We start from the raw sequence: 6334 nt of genomic DNA, 5'->3' as shown, positions 1-6334 counted from the left end.
TACACAGCACTGAATGCGGTAAACCATCTGTCTGTCACATCTTTCTGACCTGCTTTGACTCTCTGCTTGGTCTCAGATCTCTCCTGGTCTCTGCTGATTTGGGTCCCATGACTCATAAACCTTACTAAGTCCCCCTCGGAAGACAAAGCTTCTGAGAACAGTGTTGCCAGGGAGACTTTAGCCTAAAAATAACAGCCACTTTTCTCAATAGTCTTTTCCTGTTCCCACTTTCGAAATCTTTCCCCTTTTTCACAGCTTCAGGATAAGAGACAAAACAGCTGTGCTTTATGTTTGAAAACTGCAACTCACACTCAAAATGCTACGATCCCAACAGAAAGCCTGTTTTCAGCACTTTTTTTTGGAGAAGTAGGCAAAGCTTATTCTTTAGTTTAATATAACTTTGTGTGTGTGTTAATTACAAAAGCAATACTTCTTCATTGTTGAAAATTTAGAAGATGCAGAAAGCAAAAATAGGAAAGCAACCACTGATGATTCAAAAAATAAAAACCAGCCAAAGATAAACTTTCAGCACTTTTAAATTCTCTAATTCGTGTGTGTGTGTGTGTGTGTGTGTGTGTATGTGTGTTTGGCAGCAAAAACTTTCCTTCAAATAAAATTGCACTCGGAAGCCCAATATGTAAACAGATGAAGATGCTTCAGTTGGATTGAAGGCAGGAGACTTGGGACCCAGCTGCTTAGTATGACTCTCTTTGCCCATGAAAGACCTGCAGGACCATCTGCTGGATGCTCAGCCTTCCACAGGCCAATGGAAGACTGCTGCTCTAGGTCATTCTTGTGCAAAGCTTAGACCCTACAAATTCGTTGCCAAAGGCATTCTTGGCTTGGCACTCTGGTTGCCTGGGGGTTGATGGGCTTTTCAGCTTCTACATATTCCATCTTTTCTTGCAGCCCATGTTATCCTCAGTCTGAAGGCTTAAACAGTCCCTGAAAAATGTATATCCGTAGCCTTAATTAGTATAGGGATCGTGCAAATATTTTTCCTTCATAAATGATATTTTTGAAGATCTCAGCAATTTCCAACTCAGCAATACGATGGAAATTTTTGCATTTAAATAGTTAAATAGTCAAAGTATTAAATATTTAGGCACAAAGGAAAAAACAATTGTAGAAATTTTGTTCTCATTGATGTTAACATGTCCACCATATTTTTTAAACAACTGATTGGCATTTTCCTTCCCAAATTTAAATTTTAATGCTGTCGTACATCTAATATTTTAATACCACCATTATGAGACAATTATATAGCACATAAAACTAACCTTTGAATAAAAATTAATAGTAATGGCACTGATTATTTATAAAGATGATGCTTTTTTCTGTTATTAGTATAATTCAGTATGCTGAAAATACATTGCTGAAAACATTTATAAACTTTTTGTAATTTTACCATTTTTAAATGCACTAGGAAGATTTATTTCAAATGAAATCCCACAGTAGGTACATCCTTTTAAAAAGCGATAGTGCTGTTGTAATATTGGCTTGTTTGCAAGGTATTTTATTGTTTCATAGGTTTTGACTCATCTCACATTTATTTTGAATTTTCTGAAAGTTGGGCCCACTGCATTTTGAGCATTAATGGCTAAGCGCTGTTCCTGTAGGGAGAGGCAGGTCTCATTCTTGGACCAATCGAGACGCAATCTCACTTCTGAAAACATTGCCTTTGCCGGTCTGTAGTTAATAGTCCGCTGTATTTAATTTACAGTTTTGATGCAGGCGAGGCAAGGCCAGACTATGGCTATACTTCATTGTGATCCTATTACTCCACCTGACCGTCTTCTCCCATCGACGACGTGTAGAGCAGTTTATACTCCATTTATTTCTTATTTTGTGTTCATGATGAAATTATGGCAGATTTAAAAGGACAGATTGAGATGAGACCCTAAATGTCCTGCCCCTTTAATGGAGCCCTCAATTAGCTTCTATCATCTAATATCCTCTTATTCTTAATGATTGTTCTTAAAGTATAAATACAGCACTGCATGCTCTTCTGTTAGGTGTTGGAGAGAAGAGGCAGAAATCCATGGGTTAAGAATTTTAAAGGACAAAATTAGTGGCAACAAGCGGCCTTCCTGTGGCTTCCTTGGGTGTGCCGGAGTCTCCCTCTGCTCCCTGGGGCTGCGGTTTCCCCCTAGTGGCTCTGCAGCGAGCGTCTTCCTTATTCAGTTGGGCTGCGCCGCCTACCAGCTGGTGGCTCCAGTGTGTTTGAATTAGGGAATCTCATCAAGTTCTGCATGTCTTTGAAATCAGTTGTATTCAGGGCTTTGTGTTTCATATTGCGTGGCTTTAAATGAAAAAGGTCCGTGAAGCATGGAAGTAGTAGATAATTGAAATTCTTCGTTTCCTCTCGTTGTTAGTTCCTGCTCTCTTTAGATAAATCCTTCCCATGTTCTGCCCAAGAGAACACAAATGGGCTCAGGTACACAGAGACACTGAAGGTGCGGGTTCAGGACACAGCACCTCCAATGGTCGACTCCTAGGAAACCCAGCTTTAAGCACACGTCTGTTCATCTGTGCTCCAAAGCCCTGATGCTGTAAGAGAACTAAGCAGTTCTTTTAACCTCTTCAAGTGGTTTGAGTATATCTTAGAGGCTCTAGGGCCCTAGAAATTTCTTCTGTTGAATTGTACACTAGCCCAGGGAGTATTGGACTCCTTTGTCTCTGAGCATAAAGTCTTGCATGTAGTATGTGCTTAATGTGTTGACTGAATACAATACAATAATGAATACATACTAGTTTTGTATATGACACCCCATCTCAACTCTGGTTTCATAGGGAAAATGCATTATTTCCCTTGGCATACTCCCCATTTAGAATCATTTAATACTTGAAAATAGTCCTTGAAGAGATAAACACTATTTAATAAAAAGCATTCCTGTTTTCCACCCCTTCTGGGGACAAACTGAAAGCTATCGGCATAGACCATGACCGCTCATAGATTGTGACATTGTTTTAATCCAGAATTGTAGACCTGTAAATAGTAATGGTGTGAGGACATCGAGTCCATCCATTTTGGAGTCTTATAGAGAGCCTAGCAATCGGACAATTTGATCTAACAGTCAACATGTGCTGCCATTTGAGGGAGTAAGTACTAAGGAGGGGCTATGGTAGCTTTGTCGGGGATGGTGTACAGAAAAGGTCACAGGGAGTTAGCAGAGAACTAGATAAACTCTTAAAGTCCTTGCCAACTCTTATAAGAATCTGTGATTTTAACTCTAAATTTTAAATTATTCTGTTCTTATGAGCCAATTAACTTTTATTTTAACAATAAAAATTTAGATAGAGGCCTATGAATCAGTGCAACTGAACCATAGCTTCTGGCTGAGTCTCCATTGAGGAAATTGTATCCTTCTTGTGCTAGACTATCTCATGCATGGTCCTTCAACACCAGCATCCTCCTGCTACCCCCTTGATCTCCCCTTCCTCTTCTACTCCATCACATGGATCTCAGATCATTGCCAGGCATTACTTTTCCTAAACAAGATGCTCCACCCCTGGGTTGCCATGACTCCCCCAAGACCCTCCTTCTGTACCCCTCCCTACCTGTTGGTCTGGCATTGTCTTGATCTTCTGCTCCACTCTTACTGGTACCTTGCTAAAGTGGATGAGAATGGTGAGAATAGAAAGACTACCCACTACTGTCTAGTAACCTATGTCATCAGATCACGACACAATGTTCTCTACATTTTCTGATATAGTTCTTTCATTTTACCAGATATTGCAGTTTGCTGTTGCTCTTTGAAAACTGGGAAGCAGCCTGAACCAGAAAGCAAAACCTCTGGGGAGAAGGTGGACCAACTGACATAAGGAGACCAGCCAGGGCCTCCTGGGCTAGGAGGAACTAATATCCCAAACTCTATGCCCTGAAAGAGTCAACATTAGGGAGCCCTGCTGCAATGGGCCACTGAGATGGACTCGGGCTAAAGGTCCTTTGAAACAAAATTACCCTAAAGCAGCAAGGACATTAGATTAGTGCCCAAGTCTGGCACTGACTCAGGGATGATATGGTCTAGGCCTTTGAGATGGTCCCAGCCCTCCTCAGAGTGGCCAAGTTGTGATCTGAAAGGAATGCTCTCAAAGTGGCCTGTCACACAAGAAGCTTTTTCTGTGAGAGTCCAAAACTTTCTTCGTGGAGCAGAATGCTGGGAAGGTTGTCCTCTTTCAAAGAGTTCTTATAAAATAATCAGTACTGTGGCATGTACCGCTGGAACCTAAATCTCTGCCTCAGGTGTTTCTGTAGCCTAGCAAGTGATTGAGCTAGGATTAAAATAGGTTCTTTAAACTATGCCAAGTTCCTAAACCATTATCAGTCCCAAGCTTCTAAACCATTATCAGTCCCATTTGTGTTTTAACAATTGACACAATGTCAAGCCAAACAGCCGACACAGGATGTCTGGTGGAATTAGCAAGTGGGTGAGGATGATTTGAGGGGCTGGAAAAATAGAGTTTGCTTATTGCTTCCAAAATCTGCATGGGTAATCAGGAATTTAACATTCTCTGCTTGTGAACATTTGAGCTTCCTAGTGTCTGCATATAAAAAGACTCAGAAATTTCTCCAAAATTCTTCTGTGATCCCATATCTAAAGTGTCCTTTCAGTGCTTCTCCATTTTGTCTCATTCCTGATTTGCATCAAACAGTGCCACGTGACCTCATCATTCTAAGTAATTGGGCCAACATCTATCTCAGTATTTCAAGAAAGCATCATGAACATTTGTCACAAATTGTACACAACGAATGGACTAAGGAAATACCTGCAACATACTTATGCTTTTACTTATTTCAGATATAAAAATACTAATTCCTTTTTGAGAGATTACTTCATTTCCAACAGTGCTAAACCTTACTTAATATAATTCTTTTTAAGTGTGCACTTTAGAATGACATGAAAATTACTTAGTTCTTAGAAAATAGCTTTATATAATTATTTTATCAGAGCAAGGAATAATTTGATACTATTTCTTTTGGAGAAGAAAAAAAGTATATTTTAATGATATTGCATATAGACTCCAGGTAAAATTAACCTACTTTCAGAAGCTTTAATCATACCTTCTAGTTTAGTGATCATTATATTTGTCTTGCAATAAATTTGAAATAAACCACAAAACAATAATGAATAGAACTGGCTATAATTTAGGAAGAACCTGCTATACCAAGTTAATAATAATAGGATTATAAGAATGGGATGAAAAATGAGTCCTGCGGTCAACAGTATAATTTACATAGGACTTTGGCTCCAGAGTATTTTTAAGTTATAGGTAGCATCTAAAGGACTCTTGATAAAGGCATTCTTTCCTTTTAAATGCCTCTAAATATTATTCTATAACATGTATTCCTAAGTTAGTGTTGATTTTATTATAAATTTTAGTTTTAGTTAAATATTTTTGAGTGATGTTTCCATTTGCTTTGCTTGATTACAAACAACAGAAATTAACTTAAGAAATTGTTAACTATGGTGGCTAATGGAATTGAAGGAAAAGCTGAAATACCATGCTAGAGTTTTAAGAGTCAGTATATAACACCCCTTTCTTCCTCTCCAGACTTTGGGAACAGGTGAGAGGTATATGAAGGATTTATAAAAATGAGGGTTAAAAATTCACCTTTATTATCTAATAAAGCTGATTGGACGGTGTGGCTTTAAATCTGTGGCCATCTATGAATTAGACTTACACATGCAGACCTTGGCACAGCTGGACAACTGCACGGCCTCCCTCACATGGCAAAGAACGAATAGCATGGACACTCCCGGTGGGGAAGCAAAACTGAAAAGACAAAGAGGAAGTGGTTGATGGGCACATCGGTCTCCTACAACTGCATGGATTAGATAACTCATTCCTGCATAGAGGTGAGTAAAGGAGTCCAGAGAGCCCAGAAACTAATGGAAGTTTCTCCATAGGGAAGTGTGAGGCCAGGGAGTCGGAGCTTTGTCTATTGAGTGGTGTGGGTCGTGCGGTGAACACTCTGGGCAGCTGTGTCCCTGTTAAATAGGTTCCCCTAATGGACTAACCTAACAAGATCTCCATCCTTAGAAGCCTTAGAAGCCTTTCTTCGCCTCCACCTTTTCAAGAGTACTGGCTTTGACTACTCAGTGTCTCCACCACACCAGCCTTTTGGAAAAGGTTCTGTCATCATTAGATGGGTTCTGTAAAGCTTTTAAAATGTAGGCCTCGGAGTAAAGAGGGAACAAAGTCATATAAAGCGAAGAGCATGAAGAGGAATTTGGGGGGAATATGGGGTAAGTGAATGCTGGAGAAGTCGTGAGGCACGAAAGAAGCAGATGGAAGAGGAATGGGGGATTTCTAAGAGTGTTACTGGGAA

The sequence above is a fragment of the Pteropus medius genome, unplaced genomic scaffold (assembly GCF_902729225.1).
Source record: "Pteropus medius unplaced genomic scaffold, Ma_sr-lr_union100, whole genome shotgun sequence".
Lineage (NCBI taxonomy): Eukaryota > Metazoa > Chordata > Mammalia > Chiroptera > Pteropodidae > Pteropus > Pteropus medius.
This window is presented reverse-complemented; position numbering follows the sequence as displayed.